Source organism: Camelina sativa, chromosome 15 (genome assembly GCF_000633955.1).
Source record: "Camelina sativa cultivar DH55 chromosome 15, Cs, whole genome shotgun sequence".
Classification (NCBI taxonomy): domain Eukaryota; kingdom Viridiplantae; phylum Streptophyta; class Magnoliopsida; order Brassicales; family Brassicaceae; genus Camelina; species Camelina sativa.
The window spans coordinates 15,591,886-15,606,561 of NC_025699.1; the positions used below are offsets into that span (position 1 = coordinate 15,591,886).

Sequence of the window (14,676 nt, forward strand, 5' to 3'; positions counted from 1 at the left end):
AAAGTGTTTTCTTTTGGTCATCCTGGTGTTAGAGAACTAATCCATCGTTTTCTAAACTTTAACCACAATTCTCTCATTCTCCACCAACCAAACTACAATTTACAGCTTGCTGAATCTCGTCGGATAGATATATCCAATATCTCAACAAGATGCTCAATTAGGTAAAACATAATTATATTTTATTATCTGAAATGTTCATATGCATAAACTGTATATTGATCAAATCTCATTAATGCAGGTGTTGGTCAGACAGGAGAAGGCAAAATATAATAGAATGACAATGGACATGGTGAGACAATCCAGAGAACAAAGAGGAAAAAGCTGGTATGAAAAAGATGTGAAAGAACTCGACCTGAATAAAACCTGATGATCTGTTATGTGCTCTTCAAGTTCTGTCTTTGGTGGTGGTCGTAATGTTGATGTTGGCAGCATTGATCTGTTTGATCAAAGAATGAATACATTCAGCTATAATCCTGTCATGGATTTTCCTAACTAGACATCATTTTTTGGATACAAAAATGATGGAGTTATCATTCCGGGATACAACATGAACTACATGTCAAGTTACAACTTCAACGAGGGTTACTAGAGTTTGAAGCTAGAAGAGCAGCTGTGATATAGAAATCATCCTAATCAATATTTTGAGTTATTTTGGCTATGGTTAGTAGGATTGTTTTTGTTTTGTGAGAGTTGATTTTATTTTTCTTTTACATTCAGTATGTTTGCTTCTTGTATTCTTTGTTGATTTAAGAACATAGATAGTGAGAAAAATCTACAAAACTTGAGTATAAATAGTTCTATTTATATCTTATAAATGTTTATTTTCACAAACATAATTCACTATCATTAGGAACATTAACTCTAGTAAATTGTACATATATATCTTGAAAATTTTGGGCCCATAACTCAAAACTTATGAAATTTTAAATTTCATATAGTCCATTTTTATTTGAGTTTAATTAATTAAGCATTTTTCATTTATTTTTTTGGTAAAGTTTAAGCATTTTTAATTTAATCTCTATTTTTATATTATTATGAAAATTACAACTGTATATTTTATCTAGATTATGATGTGGCGATGGTTGTAATGTCTGGAAAATATATTATTTTTTTTGTATATATTACTTGTATTAGCTATAATAAAAGACCAAAAATAGCTCTAATTAATAAAATGAATAACTTTTCCCCCAATATATAGAATAGATCTTTACAAAACAGCTCATAAATAATTTATCGTGTCTCTATAGGGGGAGTTGATGCATACATTTGTCAAACTAATACAATAAACTACAATGAATTTTTTTATCTTTGAGAAATTTTATAGATAAGTATGAAATATTCCTCAAATGAAAAAATTCAATTTTGATAAAAAGAAGGGTTGGTAGGAAAATAGTACTTAGAATGGCTTATAATGATAAATGATTCCATGTGTAATACACGCCTGTATATATAAAAGAACGTTGTTACTCTTAAGCATCAATTTTGTCTCTTGTTAATCAAAAACTTTTGAGAAAATGGTGAGAAGTAACCAAAGTCGTCAAAAGATAGAGATGACAAAAATGAAAAACGAGAGCAACCATCAAATGACTTTCTTAAAAGAAAGTTTGGTCTCTCAAGAAAGCCAGTGAGCTTTGCACATTGTGTGGTGCAGAGATTTTGATGATTGTGTTCTCTACCGGTTGGAAAGTGTATTCTTTTGGTCATCATGGTGTTAGAGAACTAGTCCATCGTTTTCTAAACTTTAACCACAATTCTCTTATTCTCCACCAACCAAACTACAATGTACAGCATGCTGAATCTCGTCCAGATAGATATATCCAATATCTCAACAAGATGCTCAATCAGGTAAAACATAATTATATTTTATTATCTGAAATAATCATATGCATAAACTATATAATGATCAAATCTCATTAATGCAAGTGTTGGCCAGACAGGATGTAACATCCGTGAACCGGAATCCCGGTTTGGGAGTTGCATCGATCGATGCAGTTGGTGCATCGGTCGATGCAGTTGGTGCATCGGTCGATGCATGTTCAATTAAGCATTTTTCATTTATTTTTTTGGTAATTTTTAAGCATTTTTAATTTAATATCTATTTTTATATTATTATGAAAATTACAACTGTATATTTTATCTAGATTATGATGTGGCGATGCTTGTAATGTCTGGAAAATATATTATTTTCTGTATATATTACTTGTATTAGCTGTAACAAAAGACCAAAAATAGCTCTAATTAATAAAATGAATAACTTTTCCCCCAATATATACAATATATCTTTATAAAACAGCTCATAAATAATTTATTGTGTCTCTATAGGGGGAGTTGATGCATACATTTGTCAAACTAATACAATAAACTAATACAATGAACTACCATGAATTTTTTTGAGCTTTGAGAAATTTTATAGATAAGTATGAAATATTCCTCAAATGAAAAAAATCAATTTTGATAAAATTAAGGGTTGGCAAGAAAATAGTACTTAGAATGGCTTATAATGATAAATGATTTCATGTGTAATACACGCCTGTATAAAAGAAAGTTGTTACTCTTAAGCATCAATTTGGTCTCTTGTTAATCCAAAGCTTTTGAGAAAATGGTGAGAAATAACAAAGGTCGTCAAAGGATAGAGACGAAAAAAATGAAAAACGAGAGCAACTTTCAAATGACTTTCTTAAAAGAAAGCTAGTGAGCTTTACACATTGTGTGGTGCAGAGATTTTGGTGATTGTGCTCTCTACCGGTTGGAAAGTGTTTTCTTTTGGTCATCCTGGTGTTAGAGAACTAATCCATCGTTTTCTAAACTTTAACCACAATTCTCTCATTCTCCACCAACCAAACTACAATCTACAGCTTGCTGAATCTTGTTCAGATAGATATATCCAATATCTCAACAAGATGCTCAATCAGGTAAAACATAATTATATTTTATTATCTAAAATGTTCATATGCATAAACTATATAATGATTGAATCTCATTAATGCAGGTGCTGGCCAGACAGGAGAAGGCAAAACATAATAGAATGACACAGGAAATGGTGAGACAATCCAGAGAACAAAGAGGAAAATGCTGGTATGAAAAAGATGTGAAAGAACTCGACCTGAATAAAAACTGACTATCTGATATGTGCTCTTCAAGTTCTGTCTTTGGTGGTGGTCGTAATGTTGATGTTGGCGGCATTGATCTGTTTGATCAAAGAATGAATACATTCAGCTATAATCCCGTCATGGATTTTCCTAACTAGACATCATTTTTTGGATAGAAAAATGATGGAGTTATCGTTCCGGGATACAACATGAACTACATGTCAAGTTACAACTTCAACGAGGGTTACTAAAGTCTGAAGCTAGAAGAGCAGCTGTGATATTGAAATCATCCTAATCAATATTTTGAGTTATTTTGGCTATGGTTAGTAGGATTGTTTTTGTTTTGTGAGAGTTGATTTTATTTTTCTTTTACATTCAGTATGTTTGCTTCTTGTATTCTTCGTTGATTTAAGAACAAAGATAGTGAGAAAAATCTACAATACTTGAGTATAAATAGTTCTATTTATATCTTATAATTGTTGATTTTCACAAACATAATTCACTATCATTAGGAACATTAACTCTAGTAAATTGTACATATATATCTTGAAAATTTTGGGCCCATAACTCAAAACTTATGAAATTTTAAATTTCATATAGTCCATTTTTATTTGAATGTAATTAATTAAACATTTTCGTTTATTTTTTTGGTAAAGTTTAAGCATTTTTAATTTAATCTCTATTTTTCTATTATTATGAAAATTACAACTATATATTTTATCTAGATTATGATGTGGCGATTCTTGTAATGTCTGGAAAATATATTATTTTTTCTGTATATATTACTTGTATTAGCTGTAACAAAAGACCTAAAATAGCTCTAATTAATAAAATGAATAACTTTTCCCCAATATATAGAATAGATCTTTATAAAACAGCTCATAAATAATTTATTGTGTCTCTATAGGGGGAGTTGATGCATACATTTGTCAAACTAATATAATGAACTACCATGAATTTTTTTTAGCTTTGAGAAATTTTATAGATAAGTATGAAATATTCCTCAAATAAAAAAAATTTTAATTTTGATAAAAATAAGGGTTGGTAGGAAAAATAGTACTTAGATTGGTTTATAATGATAAATGATTCCATGTGTAATACACGCCTGTATATATAAAAGAAAGTTGTTACACTTAAGCATCAATTTTTTCTCTTGTTAATCCAAAGCTTTTGAGAAAATGGTGAGAAGTAACAAAGGTCATCAAAAGATAGAGATGAAAAAAATGAAAAACGAGAGCAACCTTCAAATGACTTTCTTAAAAGAAAGTTTGATCTCCTAAGAAAGCCAGTGAGCTTTGCACATTGTGTGGTGCAGAGATTTTGGTGATTGTGCTCTCTACCGGTTGGAAAGTGTTTTCTTTTGGTTATCCTGGTGTTAGAGAACTAATCTATCGTTTTCTAAACTTTAACCACAATTCTCTCATTCTCCACCAACCAAACTACAATCTACAACTTGTTGAATCTCGTTCGGATAGATATATCCAATATCTGAACAAGATGCTCAATCAGGTAAAACATAATTATATTTTATTATCTAAAATGTTCATATGCATAAACTATATAATGATTGAATCTCATTAATGCAGGTGTTGGCCAGACAAGAGAAGGCAAAACATATTAGAATGACACTAGACATGGTGAGACAATCCAAAGAAAAAAGAGGAAAAAGCTGGTATGAAAAAGATGTGAAAGAACTCGACATGAATAAAAACTGACTATCTGATATATGCTCTTCAAGTTCTGTCTTTGGTGGTGGTCGTAATGTTGATGTTGGCGGCTTTGATCTGTTTGATTAAAGAATGAATACATTCAGCTATAATCCAGTCATGGATTTTCCTAACTAGACACCATTTTTTGGATACAACAATGATGGAGTTATTGTTTCGGGATACAACATGAACTACATGTCAAGTTACAACTTCAACAAGGGCTACTAGAGTCTTAAGCTAGAAGAGCAGCTGTGAAACAACCCGACCCATTTTTTTTTAATAATAAATACAATACATAATTAATCATCCCATACTACTTTATTAACCAACCCAAACCACATCTCATCATTAAACCAGCAATAACCATTAAGCATAGCGGAAACATACCAATAATACAAAACTAATACATCATCAATACAATAACACTCCTAACCATCCTATCCAACAACCTAGCATAACTCTATCCAAGGTTCCCACATAAACAATATAACCAACAACACACAAACGAGACCCTAGATCATCCTCCTCCTCATCGCCATGATTCCACGTCACATACCTGCACACCACAAACAACAATTGAGATGCGTAAGTATTATCATAAATACTTAGTGAGGCAATCCTCTCATCTACTAGGCTATACACACAAGCAACTGAGAACCAGTGTTTAACAATTAGCAACGAAACACAAACAAACCAGGGAAAACGAACATCAACCGATGCTGAACAGATTGGTGTCGACTGACACTACCTAAGTGTCGATCGACACTCCTCACTTGGTGTCGACCGACACCTACTTGGTATCGATCGACACAGCCTCTACAACACGATTTGCATGAAGCCGAAAGTCAAAGAACCGCTTCCCAAATCCACCAAATCGTCCGAAACTCCTCCAAAAGCCCTGGGAACACATGGGAACCACATCCCAACCACAAACATACAAGGAAACACCACAAACAAGAACAATACAAGCAAAACAAAGAATTCTCAGGCTTAGATCAGCCATGGTCATGCACTCACCTCTTTTGCAGGAGATTTGATTGAAAAACGGTAGAAACAACTCCTCAAGAAGCTTCTCCTTCGTTCCCAGCAACAACCTCCCCTTCCACAGCAACAGATCTCACCAAAAACCACCAAGAACAAGCCAAAATCTCACAAGAACACTCTCAAACACTTTCTCTCCTTTTTATCTTTTTTTCTCATTCAACAGCGATCAAGACACGAAACCCTCGACTTGCGTCAATTCTCCCCTTATATATCCGGTTTAGGCAACCCAATTAACCCAAACCAACCCAAAATCGTGGAATAAAATTAATCTGGTCAAACCAGAAAAGCTGGTATCGATCGACACTCCCATGGTGTCGACCGACACCCACCCCCAAATCACCAAATTTGATTCGCGGGTGTTACAAGCTGTGATATTGAAATCATCCTAATCAATATTTTGAGTTATTTTGGCTATGGTTATTATGATTGTTTTTGTGTTGTGAGAGTTGATTTTATTTTTTCTTTACATTCAGTATGTCTGCTTCTTGTATTCTTCGTTGATTTAAGAACAAAGATAGTGAGAAAAATCTACAATACTTGAGTATAATAGTTTTATTTATATCTTATAAATGTTGATTCTAACAAACATAATTCACTAACATTAACTCTAGTAAATTGTACATATATATCTTGAAAATTTTGGGCCCATAACTCAAAACTTATGAAATTTTAATTTTCATACAGTCCATTTTTATTTGAATTTAATTAATTAAGCATTTTTCATTTATTTTCTTTTGGTAAAGTTTAAACATTTTTAATTTAATCTCTATTTTTATATTATTATGAAAATTACAACTGTATATTTTATGTAGGTTATGATGTGGCGATTCTTGTAATGTCTGGAAAATATATTATTTTCTGTATATATTACTTGTATTAGCTGTAACAAGAGACCCAAAATAGCTCTAATTAATAAAATGAATAACTTTCCCCCCAATATATAGAATAGATCTTTATAAAACAGCTCATAAATAATTTATTGTGTCTCTATAGGGGGAGTTGATGCATACATTTGTCAAACTAATACAATGAACTACCATGAATTTTATTATCTTTGAGAAATTTTATAGATATGTATGAAATATTCCTCAAATGAAAAAATTCAATTTTGATAAAAATATGGGTTGGTAAGAAAAATAGTACTTAGAATGGCTTATAATGATAAATGATTCCATGTGTAATACACGCCTGTATATATAAAAGAACGTTGTTACTCTTAAGCATCAATTTCGTCTCTTGTTAATCCAAAGCTTTTGAGAAAATGGTGAGAAGTAACAAAGGTCGTCAAAAGATAGAGATGAAAAAAATGAAAAACGAGAGCAACCTTCAGATGACTTTCTTAAAAGAAAGTTTGGTCTCTCAAGAAAGCCAGTGAGCTTTGCACATTGTGTGGTTGTAACATCTGCGAACCGATTTCCCGGTTTAGGGGTGCATCTTTCGATGCAGGTTCGGTTTGCTCGGTCGAGTTGTAAGTTAAACGCTGCGTTTTGGGTTTAGGAAAACTCTTAGGGGGAGGTATTGGTTTAGGATTTAGAAAGAATTTTAATGACTTTGTATTTTTAAAAATCTTGCTGACTTTTAAAATCATAGAAAATGAGAAAGTAAAAATGAAGGATTCTATAAGAGATTGTTTAGGAAGTTATTTTAAATCTTGCTGATTTGTGTTTCCTAATCTTGTAAACTCTTTCATAAAATCTTTCAAAATCTTTCTATTTGATGAAAGAGTTTTCATGACTTTTGTTATGAAGGAAATGATATAAAATCCTAAACCAATAACACAAAATTTGAATTCATTAACAATCCAAGATTCTTTTGTTTTAATTGAATAACATAAAACTTTTCATGACTTTATAAGACTCTTAATCCAATAACACTAGATTTATCAAGATTTTAGATAACTTTTTATAAATCCACAACCAATAACACCAAATTTTTAAAGAGATTTAAAAAGTCTTGATTGAATAACAACATATTTTACATAACTTTTAAAGTCATTAAAATTCTTTCTAAATCCTAAACCAATACCTCCCCCTTAAACTTGAGTTTTGTCTCTTTCGACAAGTTTGGCCGTTTTTGAGAGAAAACAAAAGAGAGAAAAGGTTCTTGAGTGTTCTTGAGGATTTTGGGTGATTTGAGGCTGTTTCTGTAGAGATCTGTAGCTGGAATCTCTGTAAGAGCTTCCTAGGAGCGTTTTTTTTGCTTGTTTAAGGTTCAAAATCGTCTTGGCAAAGGTAAGTTCATGACCATGGCTTATCTAAGCTAGAGATCTCTATGAGTTGCTTATTATGTGTTGTTAGGCTTGTTAGACTGTTATTTGGGATGTTAGGAAGCTTTCTTGTGGCTTGGGATCGAGTTTTGTGGTTGCAGGAATGAAGATCCGGCGAGAAGCTTCGGGAGAACACGATGCTCGGCATTGCATCGGTTGATGCACTTTGTGCGCCGGTCGATGCAAGTGCGAGGATGGCGCGTAAAACCTAGGGTTTTCGTGTTATGTCGAGCATGCGTCGGTCGATGCAGTGCGAGTGTCGATCGATGCAATTGCATCTAGCATCGGTCGATGCAACCTTGTGTCGGTCGATGCATCCCCATCTGGTGTCGGTCGATGCAGAGTCCTGGTTTGTTATTGTTGATTGTTGATTGTTGGTTGATGGTTAAGATGTCTCTATTGCTTGTGTGTATAGCCCATTAGATGGGAAGATTGCCTTACTGAGTGTTTATAAAATACTCATGCATTGCAATATGTGTTTGTGGTGCAGGTAAAGGCAAAGTGTAATCGTGGAATCAAGGCAATGAAGAGGAGGATGTTCTAGGGACTCAATTGGTTGTTGTCTAGCATTGCTAGGTTGCTAGAGTTGGGTCATTAGAAACATTGCTAGGTTGTTGGTTCTATGATTCCTGTTGGTTGAATTTTGGATATTGTTATGTTATAATTATTGGATATTTATTGGATATTGATATTTGTTATTCCGCTGTTGATTGTGAATGTGGTTAGGTGGCTAGTGGGTATGGAACCATTAGTTGTAGTTTATTATTACTATTATTATTTATTTTTATTTTTTGAAATGGGTCTGGTCGTTTCAGTTTGGTATCAGAGCCCTTACAGTTCTAGGTTTGGGTTCACTAGGCTTTGTGCTGTAGATGTTTGGGATTTGCATGCTTTGATTGATTATGTGAGTTAGTCAATTGTGTGTGGCATGGAGTCCTAGAACATCCTCTTTGAGCCTACAGTGTGATTCCACGGTGAGTTTATGTTTTTTGTTATGTTAAGATTGCTTGTTAGCCTCGGTTCTTGGAAGTGCAGTGGTTAAAGGTGTTTGGGTTGTTGGTCGTGGATGGGGACGTGTTCATGGTCATGGTCGGGCGGGTCCCGAGGCCAGCGAGTGTGTGGTCCAGAGTTCCACGAGGAGGTACGTCAGAGGGTCGCAAGCGTATCAGGAGGGACCAGAGAGGTTAGCCGGTGAGCGTGCCGGGGTTGCTGGGAACCCAGATGTGGGGTTGCAGCAGGTGTAGCCCTAGGTCGAGATGATCGCTTGGCGGATCTGTTGGCGTGCTGTTGGAGCGGTTACCGAGAGGGGTACCAGTGCAGGCTCCAGTTGTACCGCATGTGGCGGGGTGGAGCCGAGGGCTGTGGATGTTGAGGACTTTCCTTCTTATGTTAGGAGGATGGAGCAGTTGTAGACGCCGGTGTGAGATTCTTCTCGAGAGGTATCGAGCCTAGTGAGGCGGATAGATGGACATATGTAGTTGGAGCAGATATATCTCTGTTTGGTGGGTAATCCAGTTGGATATTAGAAGTTGAATGGGCAGGTGTAACATTGAAATGTTATACTCTGACCACAGGAATTAATTTTGGTCGAAAGATGTTTATAGTCCTTAAGGATAGTTGCTCCTGAGGGGATGGTGGTTTCCCTGAATACCGATAGCTCGAGGGGCTGGGGGCTCCGGGAGTGGTAGAGGGGATGAGTAGTTCTCCTGCTACCGAGATCTTGAGGATTGTGGTCCAAGAGTGAGACGGTATAACTCGAAGACGCTGGTCTGAGAGTGTGATTGGTATGGCCCAAAGGTTGCAAATTAAGGGTGGAGGAGTTTGGAGCAAGCAATGCCTAGGACGTGAGTATAAACATAACGATGGAATGTAGACCTTGAGAGTTGATGGTGGTTTAATCTTGGATTTTAGTTGTGTGGCCGAACTAGTGTTGATGGAGGTCCAGCGGGTGCTGTGAGTGTGGTGACAGTTTGCTCAGACCGATATGACCGTATTGCTAATTTATTGAAAATGTTGTTGGAGAAGAGTTAATAAGATGATTAGTTCTTATGAAATCTTAATGTGGAATAGGTTAAGGGATTATGTGATTCTAAATATGGAAAGTGTCATTGCAAAGGAAGAATAGAAAGTTCCAGAAAAGGAAAGTTTCCATAAATAAAAAGTTCTATGAATAGTTAGGACTTGTCTATTTTCGGAAAGGGGATGTGAAATGTCGGAGAGGCGAAATGTTTAATGGATGACCTGAAGAGTGGTCACAGATGAGATGATTAGTTCTCAAGGATTTTTGATTGGTGATATTCAGGTGGCGGCGAGTGATGTTGACATATTTGATTATTAGTTTAGTAGAGCTGAGGAAGTAACCAGAGGATTTGTTGAGCATGGGATTCTTTCGTCCTATAACTTCACCATGGGGAACGTCGGTGTTGTAAGAGTAGAAGAAGGACGAAGTATGGATTTTATGAGCTCCTTGGTTTGACAGGTTACTACAAAAGGTTTGTGCAGGGCTTTGCGAGCAAGGCTTGCCCAAAGACTAAGCTGACAGGGAAGGATGTTCCTTTTGTTTGGTCACAGGAGTGCGAGGAGGGCTTTGCAAGCCTAAAGGAGATGTTGAATACTACGCCAATATTGGCTTTGCCTGAGCAGGGAGAACCCTATGTAGTTTATACAGACGCATCCAGAGTTGGTTTGGGGTGTGTGTTGATGCAGCATGGAAAAGTGATTGCCTACGCTTCGCGGCAGTTGCGGAAGCATGAGGACAACTATCCTACTCATGATTTGGAGATGGTTATTGTAGTTTTTGCCCTGAAGATTTAGAGATCTTATCTTTATGGTGTAAGGGTACATGTGTTTACAAATCATAAGAGCCTAAAGTATATATTCACTCAGCCTTAGCTGAATTTGAGACTAAGGCAGTGGATGGAGCTTGTGGCGGATTATGATTTGGAGATAGCTTATCACCCTTGTAAGGCTAACTTGGTTGCAGATGCTCTGAGTTGGAAGAGGGTAGCTTCGGCTCAGGAGCAGGAGATGAGTCTCTGGTAGGAGAGATCAGTGCTTTGAGGTTGTGTGCTGTGTCTCAGGAACCGTTGGGTTTGGAGGTGGTTGATAGAGCAGATCTTCTGAGTAGGGTGCGGTTGGCTAAGGACTTGGGGCTGGTGAATGCCTTTAAGGATGTTAATTCAGAGTATCAGGTCTCAGATAATGGTACTATCTTGGTGCACGGTCGGATTTGTGTGCCCAAGGATGAGGAGTTGAGGCAGGAGATCCTAAGAGAGGCTCATGCGAGCAAGTTTTCTATTCATCCAGGAGCGACTAAGATGTACCGTGATCTCAAGAGGTACTATTACTGGGTCGGGATGAAGAAGGATATAGATAGTTGTGTCACGAGGTGTGATGTGTGTCAGCTAGTGAAGGCTGAGCACCAGGTTCCTGGCAGGTTACTGAAGAGTCTACCCATTCCTGAATGGAATTGGGATATGATCACGATGGATTTCGTGGTATGATTGCCAGTGTCTCGGACTTTTGATGCTATTTGGGTCATTGTGGACCGGTTGACTAGGTCAGCACATTTTCCTGGCCATTAAGAAGACTGATGTGGCAGCGGTCTTGGCTAAGAAATATGTGAAGGAGATAGTCAAGTTGCATGGGGTGCCAGCTAGTATTGTGTCTGACAGGGATTCTAAGTTCACTTCGGTTTTCTGGAAGGCATTTCGGGCAGAGATGGGCACTAAGGTGCATATGAGTACAGCTTATCATCCCTAGACAGATGGACAGTCAGAGCGGAAGATCCAGACGCTAGAGGATTTGCTGAAGATGTGTGTGTTGGATTGGGGTGGCCATTGGGCAGATCACCTGAACCTGGTAGAGTTCGCTTACAACAACAGCTATCAGGCNTAGTATTGTGTCTGACAGGGATTCTAAGTTCACTTCGGTTTTCTGGAAGGCATTTCGGGCAGAGATGGGCACTAAGGTGCATATGAGTACAGCTTATCATCCCTAGACAGATGGACAGTCAGAGCGGAAGATCCAGACGCTAGAGGATTTGCTGAAGATGTGTGTGTTGGATTGGGGTGGCCATTGGGCAGATCACCTGAACCTGGTAGAGTTCGCTTACAACAACAGCTATCAGGCGAGTATTAAGATGGCTCCTTATAAGGCTTTGTATGGGAGCCCATGTCGTATACCGTTATGCTGGACTCAGGTGGGGGAGAGGAGCATGTTCGGGGCAGATTTTGTTCAGGAGACCTCAGAGAAGATTCGGGTGCTCAAGTTGAACATGAAGGAAGCTCAGGATCGGCAGAGGAGTTATACCGATAGGAGGAGGAGAGATCTTGAGTTTCGTGTAGGAAACAGAGTGTACCTCAAGATGGCCATGTTGCGAGGTCCAAACAGGTCATTGACAGAGACTAAGTTGAGTCCGAGGTTTATGGGTCCGTTCAGAGTGATTGAGCGGGTGGGACCGGTAGCATATAGGCTAGAGTTGCCTGAGGTTATGCGTGCGTTCCACAAGGTGTTTTATATTTCTATGTTGTGGAAGTGTCTCCGTGAGGATGATCGGTTGTTGGCTAAGATTCCTGAAGATCTTCAGCCTAACATGACTTTGTAGGCCAGACCAGTGAGGGTTCTCAGGAGGAGGATCAAGGAACTTCGGAAGAAGAAGATTCCTTTGATGAGAGTCCTTTGGGACTGTGATGGTGTTGAGGAGCAGACTTGGGAGCCAGAGGCGAGGATGAAGGCAAGGTTTAAGAAGTGGTATGAGAAGCAAGCCGTGACTTGAGCTTATCTAGCCTGGTCCCATCTGTAATTCATGGCTGGAGCGGGAATGGAGTATTCCAGCCCATCTCTCTTGTTTACTTGGTCGCTTGGGGTGGTTGGTTGTGCGACTCAATAACAAGATGAGGTGGTGCTCGGGGTACAAAGTTTCTGTGAGGCGGGGTTTTTGAGGAAGTTTCCTGAAATAGAGGTTTCCAAAAGTGGAAAGTGCTAAAAATGAAAAGTTTTATGTGAGTTAGAATTTGTCCATTTTAGTGGTGGAGAGCCTTGGAGGGGCTTGTGTGGCCTTAGTGGCAGACTTTTGAGTCATTGTGCCCCTGTGGGGCAGTCTTTTGAGACATTGTGTGGCCTTTGTGGCGGTCTGTTTAGCCAGTTGTGTGGCCTTTGTGGCGGGCTGTTTAGCCAAATGTGTGGCCTTTGTAGCGGGCTGTTTAGCCAGATGTGTGGCCTTGGTGGCGGGCTGTTTAGCCAGATGTGGCCTTCGCGGCGGGCTGTTTAGCTAGAGTGGTCTTTGTGACGGTCCTTCGGGACGAGTGGCCTTGGTGGCGGTCCTGTTTAGGACATTTGTTTGGCCTTGGTGGTGGTTCTGTTGAGGATATTTGTTTGGCCTTTGTGGCGGTCCTGTTTAGGACAGATTGTTTGGCCTTGGTGGCGGTTCTGTTTAGGACATTTGTTTGGACCTTGTGGCATGTATATGGTCCTTGTGCGGTCATGAGGTATTCCAGTGAGAAGATATGTGGTTGGTAGGACATTGTGTTGTCTTATGCGAGCCACAGGAAGGAAACCTGGATAGGGATAGGACTCAGACGTGTTCAGAATTGTTTGCTCGCGACTCTTAGGGGACTTTAGTTCTCCTAGTACTGCCATATTCTGGTTTGGGAGTATGGTTGGTATATCGACTTCGGATGACGATCCGGGGGCGCGCTGTAGGATGGCTACCCGAGAGACGAGTATTGGATTTTTCCTTATATATTATGGCATGCGGGTTTAGGCCCGATTAGGTGCCAACATTATGGCATGCAGACTTAGGTCTGATGAGGAGCCAAAAAACACTCAAGGTTTAGTCCTATGAGTAAAGGAAAGTCCAAAAGTCGAGAGCAAAGGCGTGAGTCTATCGCCTAGAGATGACCTTTCGTAGATCGGTCGGAGGAGTGCGGGCCATAGAGACAGTTGCACGGAAATCCTTGGCTGATAGTTGTTCGAGATTCGAGAACGAATCTATGTTGGTGGGGAAGAATTGTAACATCTGCGAACCGATTTCCCGGTTTAGGGGTGCATTGGTCGATGCATAGGTGCGTATGATAGAGTTATTTCCCTCGTGTATTTATTTTTACAAAGTAATTAATTATGTGTCAATAGTTCACAAAATATGTAATTTAACGCTCTACTAGCTTTTGTTATATATCCTCAGGGCAACAGGAACAGGATGCGACACACATTACACCAGATTCTTTGTACATGCTGTCTATTGTTATGTAGATCGTACTCCCTCAATCTTGTTTCGTAAAAAAATGTGAAGTCATGTAGAAGATTAGAGATCATCATCGTTGTCTTCATTGTTACAATCCCCTTTACTTTTCATCTGGTTTATAATTATTGCGGTTTGAAAGTAAGATACAGAAACCCTAAATGAAGCAGGGCCAATAAAGATATAAAAAATCACTACTCCAAATGAATCTTTTTAAAATAAAAAGTGTATCATGTGATCATGTCGTAATGTATACATTATTTGCTACAAACTTATGTTACAATTCTAACATTTTTTGTTTGTACTCTCAATCTCTCAAACTCTTTC

At 37.9% G+C, this 14,676-nt stretch overlaps 2 pseudogenes; both read left to right on the forward strand.

The window, feature by feature from the left end:
• On the forward strand, positions 1,515-3,118 carry LOC104748500 (annotated as a pseudogene).
• LOC104748501 lies at positions 4,268-4,804 on the forward strand (annotated as a pseudogene).